Raw genomic sequence first — 12,553 nt, 5'->3', positions numbered from 1 at the left:
TTCTTTACATGTTTCTCACCCATCTGAGATTCCTCTATTGAGAATTCTCTGTTTAGATCTATACCCCATTTTTAAAATTGGATTTTTTTTTGTATCTAGTTTCTTGAGTTCTTTATATATTTTAGATATGAGTCCTCTATCAGAGTTGGTAAATTTTTTTCCCCTTTTGTAGGCTACTATTTTGTCTTTTTTTTTTTTTTTTTTTTTTTTTTTAATGATCAAACTACTGGATTTTATTTTATTTTATTTTATTTTATTTTATTTATTTTATTTTATTTTGTCTTTTGATGGTGTCCTTTGCCTTATAGGAGCTTTTCAGTTTCATGAGATCCCATTTATTAATTGTTGATCTCAGTGTCTGTGCTATTGATGTTCTAGTCAGGAAGTTATCTCCTATGCTAATGAGTTTAAGGCTGTTCCCTGCTTTTCATTGAAGTTCAGTGTATCTAGTTTTATGTTGAGATCTTTGGTCCACTTGGATTTGAGTTGTAAACCAGATGATAAGTATGGATTATTTACATTCTTCTATATGCAACCATCCAGTTAGACCAGCACCATTTGTTGAAGATGTTGTCTTTTTTTTCTATGTGTGTCTCTGGCTTCTTTTTCTCAAAAATTATGTCTCAATATGTGTTTGGATTTATGTCTGGGTCTTCAACTAGATTCCATCAGCAAGTCCATTTTTATGCCAATACCATGCTGTTTTTATTATTACAGCTTTAATAATAAATAAATAAATAAATAAATAAATAAATAAATAAATAAACTGCAAGTTGAAATCTGGAATGGTGAGACCTCCAGCAGTTCTTTTATTGTTTAAAATTGTTTTAACTATCCTTTGGATTTTTGCCTTTCCATTTGAAATTGAGAATTGTCCCTTTAAAGTCTGTAAAAAAATGTGTTAGAATTTTGATGGGCATTGCTTATGGTAAGATGATCAGTTTTACTATGTTAATCCTGCCAATCCATGAGCATGGGAGATCTTTCCATCTTCTGATAGTTTCTTCAATTTCTTTTTTCAATGACTTGAAGTTTTTATAATACATGTCTTTCACTTGCTTTGTTAGAGTTACCCCAAGATATTTTATATTATTTGAGGCTATTGTAAAAGGTGTTTTTTCTCTGATTTCTTTCTCAGTCCATTTGCCATTTGTATACAGGAGGGCTATTGATTTTTTTCTGAAGCAATTTTGTCTCCAGACACTTTGCTGAAAGTATTTATCAGCTGTAGGATTTCTCTGGCAGAATATTTAAGGTCACTTATATTAACATAGTATCTGCAAATAAGGACACTTTGACTTCCTTTCCAATTTCCATCCCCTTGTTCTCCTTTAGTTGTCTTATTGCTTTATCTAGAACTCCAAGAACTATATTGAATAGATATGGAGAAGGTGGACAGCCTTGTTTTGTTCCTGATTTTAGTGGAATTGTTTTGAGTTTCTCCCATTTTAGGAGATTTGGCTATGGGCTCACTGTAAACTAGCTTTGTTATTTCAAGGAATATCCATTGTATGCCTAATCTCTCCAGAACTTCCAAAACTGGATTTTGTCAAAGACCTTTTCTGCACTTATTGAAATGATCATGTAATTTTTGTCTTTCAGTTTGCTTATATGGGAGATTACATGTATTGATTTTCATGTGTTAAATCATCCCTGTATCTCCAGAATAAAGCCTATATTATCATGGTAGATGATCATTTTTATGTATTCTTGGATTTGGTTTGCAAGTATTTTCCAGGGAATTTTTACATATGTGTTCACAAGAGAAATTTGTCTGTAATTCTCTTTCTTTGTTGGGTCTCTGTGAGTTTCGTGTATCCGAGTTGTTTTAAAAATGATAAGCAGCAGGCACTGGTTACCATTTGAGAAAGGTCACAAGCCACAACAAAACCCAGTATCAGAGCTTTATTGGGGGGAGACAAAAGAACCAGGCCTGGAAAGAAGCATTGCAGAGAGGAGAGAGAGAGAGAGAGAGAGAGAGAGAGAGAGAGAGAGAGAGAGAGAGAAATAGTGGCGGAGGAGAGAACAGAGAGGAGAGAGGAGGGGTCTGTGTCCAGCTTTTGAAGGATTCCTGTGCACATGTGCAGGTGGGCTTATGGAGCTACAACACGTATGCACTGATTGTATGACTGCTCTGCGTGCATTTGTGCAATCATGTGGCACACAGATGACATAAGAGGCAAGACCCCTTACTTAGCTCCTGAACTGCACATGTGTAGTCATGCGGCTGGAGTGGCGGCAGAATCCTAACATTCCAGACTTTTTGCTTATTATAATAAAGGTGGGTGAACAGGAATAGGGGCATCATTTCTCCCAGAAAAAACTGCTTCCAGCTGACTTGGTGGGTGTTGGTTGACTCTTAGGGGCAGGGAAGGGGGCATCTGAGGTAGACAGGTGTCCTGGGATGGTGGACTGTTGTCTGCTGCCTTGGAGCTGTTCATCTTTCTTGGCTTGGCACTCTGGCTGCTTGTGTCTGACAGGATGCTGGTGAGATAGAGAAAAGCTTAGAAGAAAGAATTATTATTATTATTTTTATTTTTTCCTTTGGGGGGTTCCCAGGGTGATAGATGGGGCCCCGAGACCAGGAAAGTTTGGGTTTGGCACTTATCTTGAAGTAGATCCAACCTGTTGGATGGGTTGAATTTTTTTTTTTTTTTTTGATAGTTTGATGCCTTGAGGACAGCTTTAGAAAGACCCGCCAGGAGGCAGGCTGTACAGTGATCTCTGGCTAAAGAGCCATCCAGATTATTATGATCCCAATAGTTTGAGGAGAGCTTTAGGAAGACCCACCAGGAGGCAGGCTGTAAATTGACATCTGGGTCCAGATCGTAAACTTATTTGCATGCATTCTAGCCTGCTTCCAGACATGTCTGTACTTACTGGCCCGCCTGGTACCGGAGAACAGAGTGGAGAACAGATAAGTTAAGATTCGATGGAGTCAGAGATTTCTTAGGTTCAGAAATGCAAATGGGCAGGAGAGAGAGAATCAGAAAGGGAGGGCTTAGAGCTTAGGTAAAAGTGTAGGGATAAAGTAACTCTTTTCATTTGCCCATTCACTGGCAGAAGTTAGATAATTCCTGTGAAATATCAGGGTCAAAGCAGCCATTATGTAGCCAGATTTACTGGTATCTATCTGGGGATATTTAAGGCATTTTTCAAAGGAGGAGCGGAACCAAGAGGAGGAAGCCTTCATGTCCCATGCCTGTAGCAGAGAGAAAAAAAATAAAAAATTAAAATAACAAACAGGAGCCTAGGCTCCCATCTCAAGCATCCCTGAGGATAGGTAGTCTGTGGACTGGCATAAATTAGCAGCACAAGTTACCCCACCCATTGTCACAAAAGGGGAAAGGACTGGAGGAAACACATACTGGAGGACTCCCTGAGAGTCCAGACATCATTCAATACTTTGTCAACAGAGAATGTGTCGCAGTACACAGCTGAGGACCCCCTGGGGGTCTGGGGCAAAGAATATATATCAGGATATATATATATATATATATATATATATATATATATATATATATATATATATATATATATATATATATATATATATCAGGGAAATGGAGAGGGATTGGAAAGGGGAAATTCACCAATCTGGTTAACAGGTGTGTTGTGCGGGGTGGTCTGACTGCTGAGCAAATGAAAAAAGCAGAGCAGGCAGTCGCCATTCCAATAAACCTTGGTACAGGGTCCTGGACGCAGAGACCCAGATGCAGAGCACCAAGAGAGCCTGTCTTGTCACAATGTTGTTTTAAAAGTGATAAGAGGCACTAGTTACTGTTCGAGAAAGGTCACAAGCCACAACAAAACTCAATATCAGAGCTTTATTGGGGGGGGGGGGACGAAAGAACCAGAAGTACGTGCAGAAAACAGAGAGGGGAGAGGAGAGAACAGAGAAAAGAGAGAGAGGAGTCTGTGTCCGGCTTTTTAACGATTCCCATGCACATGCGCAGGTGGTCTTATGGAGCTATGCCACACATGCACTGATTGCATGACCGCACTGTATGCATTTGTGCAATCACTCAGCATATGGTTGACATAAGATGCAAGACCCATTGCTTAGCTCCTGAACTGTGCATGTGCAGTCATGCAGCTGGAGTGGTGGCAGAATCCTAACAATCAGGGTAACATTGGTCTTATAAATTGAATTGTGCAATGTTCCTTTTGTTCCTATTTTATGGAAGAAAGTGAGCAGTATTGAGATTAACTCTTATTTGAAAGTCTAGTAGAATTCTGTGATAAAACCATCTAGTTCCAGGCTGCTCTTTTTTTGTTTTTCCTTTTTTGTGGGGAGACTTTTAATTACTGATTCTATTTCACTAGGGGTTTTAGGTGTGTTTAAATTGCTTACCTGACCTTTATTTAATTTTACTAAATGATATATATTGAGAAAATCATCCATTCTTTTAGATTTTCCACTCTTGTGGAATATAGATTTTTAAAGTATGTCCTTGTGATCCCTAGATTTCCTCACTGTCTATTGTTATGTTTCTGTTTTCATTTCTAATTTTGTTTATTTGGATATTTTCTCTCCACATTCTAGTTAGTTTGGATAAGGGATTGTCAATCTTACTAATTTTCTCAAAGAACCAACCTTTTGTTTCATTGATTTTTTTTTATTGTTTTTGGGTTATTTGTTATTTGTTTCTATTTTATTGATTTCAGTACTGAGTTTGATTATTTCTTGCAATCTATGCTGCCTTTGGATGTGATTTCTTCTTTTTGTTTTAGACCTTTCAGGCTTACAGATAAATTATTATTATAATGAAATCTCACCCATTGTTTTAAGAAAGGCACATCATGTTATGAACTTGCATCTTACTATTGTCTCCATTGTGTCTGAGAAGTTTGAGCATGTTGTGTATTAATTTTTATTCAATTCTAGAAAGCCTTTTATTCTTTCCTTAATTTCTGTCTTGACCCATTTTCATTCAGTAGTGGACTGTTCTTTCATTGAGTATGTAAACTCTCTGTTATTTCTGTTGTTGTTGATATCCAGCTTGAGTCTGTGGTGATCTGATAGAATGCAGGCTGTTATTTCAATTTTCTTGTAACTGTGAAGACTTACCTTTTTTTTATGAGATCCTGGGAAGAAGGTGTATTTGTTTGTGTTTTGGTGAAATGTTCTGTAAATATGTTGGATTCATTTGCTTTATAATATCAGTTAGGTCCAGTATTTCTCTGCTTAGTTTTTGCTGGGATGACCTGTCCATTGGTGAGAGTGGGGTATTCATCTTCCACTATCAAGTGTGTGTTGGTGATGGTGAACATGTAATTTAAGCTATCATAGTATTTCTTTTATGAACTCGAGAACCCTTGTGATGTACATAGATGTTAAGAATTGTGCTGTTCTCTTGGTATATTTTTCCTTTGATGAGAATGTAGTGTCCTTACTTAAATCTTTTCATTAGTTTTAGTTTGAAGTCTATTATGTCAGAGATTAAAATGACTACAAAAGCTTGCTTCTTGGGTCTATTTGCTTGGAATATCTTTTTCTATCCTTTACCCTGAGTTGATGTCTATCCTTAGTGTTAAGGTGTGTTTCTTGAATGCAGCAAAATGATGCATCCTTTTTTTGTATTCATTCTGTTAATTTTTATCTTTTTATTGGGGGATTGAGCTTATTGATGTTGAGAGTTGTGTGTGTGTGTGTGTGTGTGTGTGTGTGTGTGTGTGTGTTCCTTCTTTTCATTTGCTGGTATGGGATTATTTACTCCATATGTTTTTTGCTCTGGTTAATCTCTTTTTTTTGTTGTTGTTATTTGTTTTTGTTTTTGTTTTAACTTTTTTTTAATTAAAAATTTTTCATTCATTTTACATCCTAACCACAGTCTCCCTTCCCTCCTCTCCTCTGGTTTCCTCCTAACTTCCCCCCATCCACTCCTTCTCTGTCTCCATTCAGAAAGTGGCAGGCCTCCCATGGGCCTCAATAAAGCATGACACATCAAGTTGAGCAAGGACCAAGCTCCACTCTGCATCAAATCTGGGCAATACAATACAGCACAGAGAATAGGTTCCCAAAACCCAGCTCAAGTTCTAGGGACAGGTCTTAGTCCCACAGCTAGGAGCCCCACAAACAGACCAGGCAACACAACTGCCACACATATTGAGGGGATCTAGGTAAGTCCCATGCTGGCTACCTAGCTGTTGGTCTAGAGGCCATGAGCATCCACAAGCTCAGGTCAGTTGTATCTGTGTCCCTCAACCCCACCCCACCATAATGACCCTGCCTCCCCTGGCTCATACAATCCCTCCTCTCTCTCTACAACAGGTCTCCTGGAGCTCAGCCTAGTACTTGGCTGTGGATCTCTGCATCTGCTTCAATCAGATGTAGCTGGTTATGCTTTATTTTATACCTAATATCAACTTATGAGTGAGTGCATATCATATTTGTCTTTCTGCACCTTTATTACTTCACTCGGGATGATGGATGATTTTTTCCTATTTTCATTGATTTTTCTTCAAATTTCATGATGTCATTGTTTTGTTTTGTTTTCAGCTGAGTAATAGCTCCATTGTATAAATGTCACATTTTCTTTATCCATTCTTCAGTTGAGGGGCATTTAGATTTTGTTTCCAGGTTCTGGCTATTACAAGTAATGTTTCTAGGAACATAGTTGAGCAAGTATCCTTGTGGTATGATCCAGCATCCTTTGGGTATATGCCCAAGATTGATATAGCTGAGTCTTGAGGTAAATTGATTGCCAGTTTTCTGAGAAACTATGATGTTGTTTTTCAAAGTGGCTGTACAAGTTTGCACTCTCACCAGTAGTGGAGAAATGTTCCCTTTACTTTACATCCTCTCCAACATAAGCTGTCATTAGTGTTTTTGATCTTAGACATTCTGACAGGTATAAGATGGAATCTCAGAGTTGTTTTGATTTGCATTTCCCTAATAGCTAAGGATGTTGAATAATTCTTGTGTACCTTGGCTATTTGAGATTCTTCTGTTGAGAATTATCTATTTGGATTTGTATCCCATTTTTAAATAGGATTATTTTGTATTTTGATATCTAGTTTTTTGAGTTCTTTATATATTTTGGAGATCAGCCCTCTGTCAGATGTGGGGTTAGTGAAGATCTTTTTCCATTCTGTAAACTGCCATTTTGTCTTATTGACAGCTTGTAACCAGAGGCTTTTCTCTCCTGCCCAGTCCCATAGCCATTTCCAAGTAATTACTCAGAAGCTTAATGTTAATTATAAATTTTTGGCCCATGGCTCAGGCTTATTACTAGCTAGCTCTTACTTTTAAATTAACCCATTTCTATGTCACACTAACCAGTCTGCTGGCATGTTGTTCCTTGAATGGCTGGATGACATCTCTCTGACTCCACACTACTTCTCTTGTATCTCTGCTTGGATTTCCCATCTGGCTCTATCCTGGCTTGTCATAGGACAAAGCAGCTTTATTTATCAATCAATGAGATCACCACATATTCACAGCATACTGAAAGACATCCCACATCATTTCCCACTTTCTGTTAATAAAAAAGGAAGGCGTTAACTTTAACATAGTAAAATTACATAAAACAAAACAGTTATCAAGCAAGAATTACAGTTAAAATATTTGGTCTATTTGCATTTGACAAAATTAAAGAAAATATTATATCCTCTGAATTATCTTTGTGAGTCCAAAGTTTAAATCATCTTTTATAATAACTAATGAAAACTATAACTATCTAGTCAAAATTCCATCAAAGACCTCAGAAGGATTTAATATTACCTGAGTAAACAGGAAGCAACTCTCAAAACTCTAGAAATGACAAAGACATCTAGCTGTCTGGACAGTCACCCAACATTCCTCTGCAACATTGGGGCATCTATCTTCTGCACAGACACATAATATCTGGCAGACTTTTCAATGAAGCAGGAAATTGGAAAGACTGTCCCACCTATATTGCCAAAGTTTTTGTCAGTCATTTTCCTCTGTGTCCTGAAGAATGTCTGGCAGTTTCTTCTGTGAAACAGGAACCCTGAAGGACCATCCTGCCTTGTTTTGGCAAAGTTCTGCAGTCACTTTCCTGTGGGTCCTGCATGTCCAGTTTATACAACATATTTTCAATCAGTTCAGGTAAGAGCAGCTTCTTGCCCAAATGGCTAGCCTTGCCACATGGAAAGTGAACTCCATAAGGAGTTTCTTCATTACCCACCATTTCTGAAGTAAATTGGTGCTGCTAGGAGTAGATGTGTCTCATGACACATGAAAAATCCTAGGTTAACAAAATTTTAAATGCCATATTCTGTAGGTCTTTGAAAGGTTTGAGTCTATCTATCTAAAATATATCTCTATATGATCTGGCAAGCATACCTAACATATCTACAATTTTGATTGTTAAAACAATCATGACTAACCACTAACCTATGTTCCTGATTATTCCATATAATTTATAATAATAGCTTACAAAAATTAGAACTTTACCCTATATTTACAAATGAACTGCATAGTCACAATACCTCTGTCTGCAAATTCCGTGATGTCAAAATAGAAACATACATGCAATATATTTTAACAAAAATACAAACATACACACAATATGTTGTAACAAAAATAATCTTAAAATTTATCAATATACAAAAATCCTTTTAAAAAGTATAGAAACATATATACAGTATAACAAAAAATAACTTTAAATTTGCATCAATATTCTATATTCCCCTAAATGATAACAAACATTCATAACCCACCAAATAACCAAAAACCACCACCGTTCAACTCTTGGGAATGTGGGCATAGTTTTCTCTAAACTACATCCTACTGGCTATGGGTAGAGGCATCTTTAGGGGTCTCTGAAAAAATTTTGAGGTAATGAAAAAGTCCTGGGAAGACCAGCTGTAACTCTTATTGATAGATATCACCTATCAAAGTTCAGGAGGTCTACCTTGATCAAACCTGATCCATATTATTCCTGAAGGCATTCACAACCTCTTGTATCCTGTGGGCACAAAACTCAAAAACATTTTTGACTTCCATTTGACAAATATGTTTTTTTTTACTTTTTTAAACTTAAGGCATTCCTAAAGTATATAGGTTAGTTTATTTCATCAATCTCTGTTTCAGTCCCATCTCTCTTAGCAGCTGTTGTTTGCTTATTAACAATCAAAAAATTCAAAATCAGCATAATACTATACAGGATCCAGACTCTCTGTGTGTTTCCCATCTTATGTAGCTTTTTTCTTTTATATTTCCTTTACTCTCTCTCTTTAAAGACTTTATTTTTAAACTATTTCTTTCTTTCTATTACTGTGTATACCCATATTCTCTCTTTCTTAAGCCTACATACTGGAACTTGTTTAGAGTTTTTTTTTTTTTTCCAATCTGGACCTCTTTTACTGCATATCTTTTAGCCCTTTTTTTTTCTTTGACCATGTGAGCAAACCTTTAAATTGTTAACCTATACCTGGATACTCCACCCACTTCTTGGGTCATGAAAGTCAAGCCTAAAACCTCATGGCCCAATTGGAGGTTCATGACTGAGAACTGCATTCAATCTTCTAGAGTTCTAGAATGCTAATGCTTGCACTGTGGCAGGTATTTTTCCTTACTTTTTTGTTCCTACTTAATTTACTAGCTGCTCAAGGGCTCATTGTCTGGCAGAAATGTCCTACAGAAACTCTTAAAGGAGTGATTTGTTTTAAAGCTTTCTTGGGCACTATGGAAATTCTAGAATCATGTGGGTATGCCAAAAAGTTGTTGTTTGTTTTTGCTCTTTTGGGGGGCCCGCCACCCAGCTCCCAAATAAATTACATGGAAGCTTGTTCTTACTTATAAATGATTTGCCTCAGCTTGGCTTGTTTCTTGCCAGCTTTCCTTAAATTATCCTGTATACTTTTTGCCTCTGGGCTTTTCCTTTTCTCTTACTTCTGTAAATCTTACTCTTACTCTGTGGCTTACTGTGTATGTATGGTGGCTATGTGTTGGCTGGTAGGAAATTCTTCAGGGAGCCTGATGGATGTGCCTCTGAGGAATCCAGAGAAAATGTGTTTCTAGGTATTGGTGGCTGAGAGGATGGGGATGGGCTAGGAGGCTGGATTTTGGGGGTGTCCACAGGTGGGAGGAAAACAGGATGTTCCACTGGGATCTGCTTAATGCTCTGGGAATGGGGGTAGAAAGTGTTAACTAGAAGGTCTGTTACAGATCTAGGGATTAGACTGGGATTGGATTTGGAAGAATGGAGGAGAGGTAAAGATTTAAGGCTAGCCTGCCAGCTTCCAAGGTCTGAGTTATTTAGAATGCTTTATGCTATTGTTTCTTTAAGCAAATGTACTATCCCTTTAATTTTCTCTTTTTTCTTTATTTGATTTGAGAATGTATTTTCTTATTTATCTATTATCTTAAATACCTTCATTTCCTTCATGAATTTTCAATATTTTCTTTTTGTTTAATTAGATTCTAGGGTTCTTCATATATATATGTGTACAGATTTTGAGACTTCATGTGATACCAAATCTGCAGGTGCTCAAATCCCTTATGTAAAATTGCTTGTCATCTGCTTATAAGCTGATCACTTCTTTTCATAGATTGTAAGGTACTTTTAGAACACTTATTATATAAGATATAGTTATTGCATTGTTTAAGGTATAATAATAAAAATCTGTGTATGTTCAATATACATATTATGTTTCCTTTCATATTTTTGATTCACAGAAGTAGAACCCCTCAGTGTAGAAAGAGTTTTGTATTTTCTAATAACTTGTAACTGAGATTTTACATTTCTCTTTAGCCTTAGCAAGTCTGATCTTGATGCATTTGAAAGAAAATTTTAATATGTTCTTTCTGTTTTTCAGTTCCAAGAATTTTATAATGTTACTGATATTTCAATCCCTATCAATATTTTTGTCTGTTCACATAGTTTTTTCTTATTGAGTTCAATTATTTTCCTACATTTTTAAGTTGCTACAACATCTGTAGGTCAGTTATTTTGAATTCTTACCAAGCAATCTGGTCATGTCCCCACCTTTCCATCCTTTGGTGATATCATGATTCCTACCAGTTTCAAGGTTATGATTCTACATTAATGTCTACACACCTGAGGAAGCACTCTTTCAATTCTTTATAGACTACCTCTGTGTAAAAATGTCATTAAATGCTATCCCAAGAATCAGTGCAGAGCTGACTACCTATATTTGGGATACTTTGCCTGTTTCAGTGTTCTTAGATGCTTCAGCCCAATAAAACTGCAGAGAAGACCTGTGTGATCACTGGCAAGTGCACACTGGGACATGTCTCAAGTTCACGGCCATGGAAATCACCCAATCTCAGAGTTTCTCCTGAAGTCTAAAGCCACTGTACTTTCCTACTATTGATACAGGCTGTTCACCTTGATGGGTTTGGGTGTCTGACTGGTCACTGATTATTCTTGGAGACTGTATCAGCATAGGGATATGTGAGGTAGGGTTCTCTCAATGTTAGGATTTATTATGGCACATCTGATGTTAAAGTCTACAGCAAAGTCTAAAGCTTATGTTTCTTTCTCACACAGGTTAAAATTCTCTCTGTCCAGGATAGTCACACTGGGTTTGAACACAAAGGGATGTGGGTAATGAACTGTTCTTTCTTTTCTATTCAATGCATCTTTTTCTTTTTTAATAAATTTGTTTATTTATTTATTTTACATCCTGGCAGCAGTTTCCACTCCCTCCTCTCCTCCCAGTCCTTCCTCCACCCTGCTCTGTTTCCCACCAGGGGATAGGGATCCACTCCTCCTCCATTTCTGTTTATGAATGGACAGGTCTTTCATGAATGTCAATAAAACATGGAATATCAAGTTGCAGTAGGACTAAACACCTCCCCATGTATTAAGGCTGGGCAAGGTGACACAGTATGAGGAGAGGGTCCCAAAAGCCAGTAATAGAGTTGGAGACAGCCCCTGTCACCACTGTTAGGAGTCACAAATGAGGACAAAGCTACACAACTGTCACATATATGCAGAGTGCCTAGGTCAGTCCCATGAAGACTTCCTGGTTGTTGGTTCAGGGCCTGTAAACACCAATGAGCCCAGGTTAGTAGATTCTGTGAGTTTTCTTTTGGAGTCTTTGACCCCTCTGGTTCCAACAGTCCTTTTTCCTTTTCTGCATGATTCCCTGAACTCCGCTGTGGGTCTTCGCATCTGTTTCCATCAGTTGCTGGCTGAAGCCTCTCTGATGACAATTGGGCTAGGCACCAATCTGGTCACAGGAGATGGTCAGTTAAGGCTATGTATCTGCTGTTGCTAGGACTCTTAGCTGGGGTCATCCTTGTGGATTCATGGGAGATTCTCTTGCACCAGGCTTTTACTTGACCCTGAAATGCTACCCTCTTTCCAGTAGTCTTTTTTAGTACTCTTCCACTCCACCCTGCAACCTCATGTCCCCATCCCTACCTGCCCTCAGTCCAATCATGAAATCTCTTCTATCTCCCGTTCCCAGGGAGATCCAGTCACCACCCATTAACCCTGCAGCCACGTGCCATGATGTCATCTCTTTTTTCTAAACTCTGGTGAAGGTGCTTCTGTCAATATCTTAAGAGTGATTATTTTCTATCCAAATTAAAGGAAGAGATACTGAACTTAAT

This window comes from Peromyscus eremicus, chromosome 3 (assembly GCF_949786415.1).
Source record: "Peromyscus eremicus chromosome 3, PerEre_H2_v1, whole genome shotgun sequence".
In the NCBI taxonomy this organism is placed as follows: Eukaryota; Metazoa; Chordata; class Mammalia; order Rodentia; family Cricetidae; genus Peromyscus; species Peromyscus eremicus.
The sequence above is the reverse complement of the archived record's forward strand: the minus strand, read 5'-3'. Positions refer to the sequence as shown.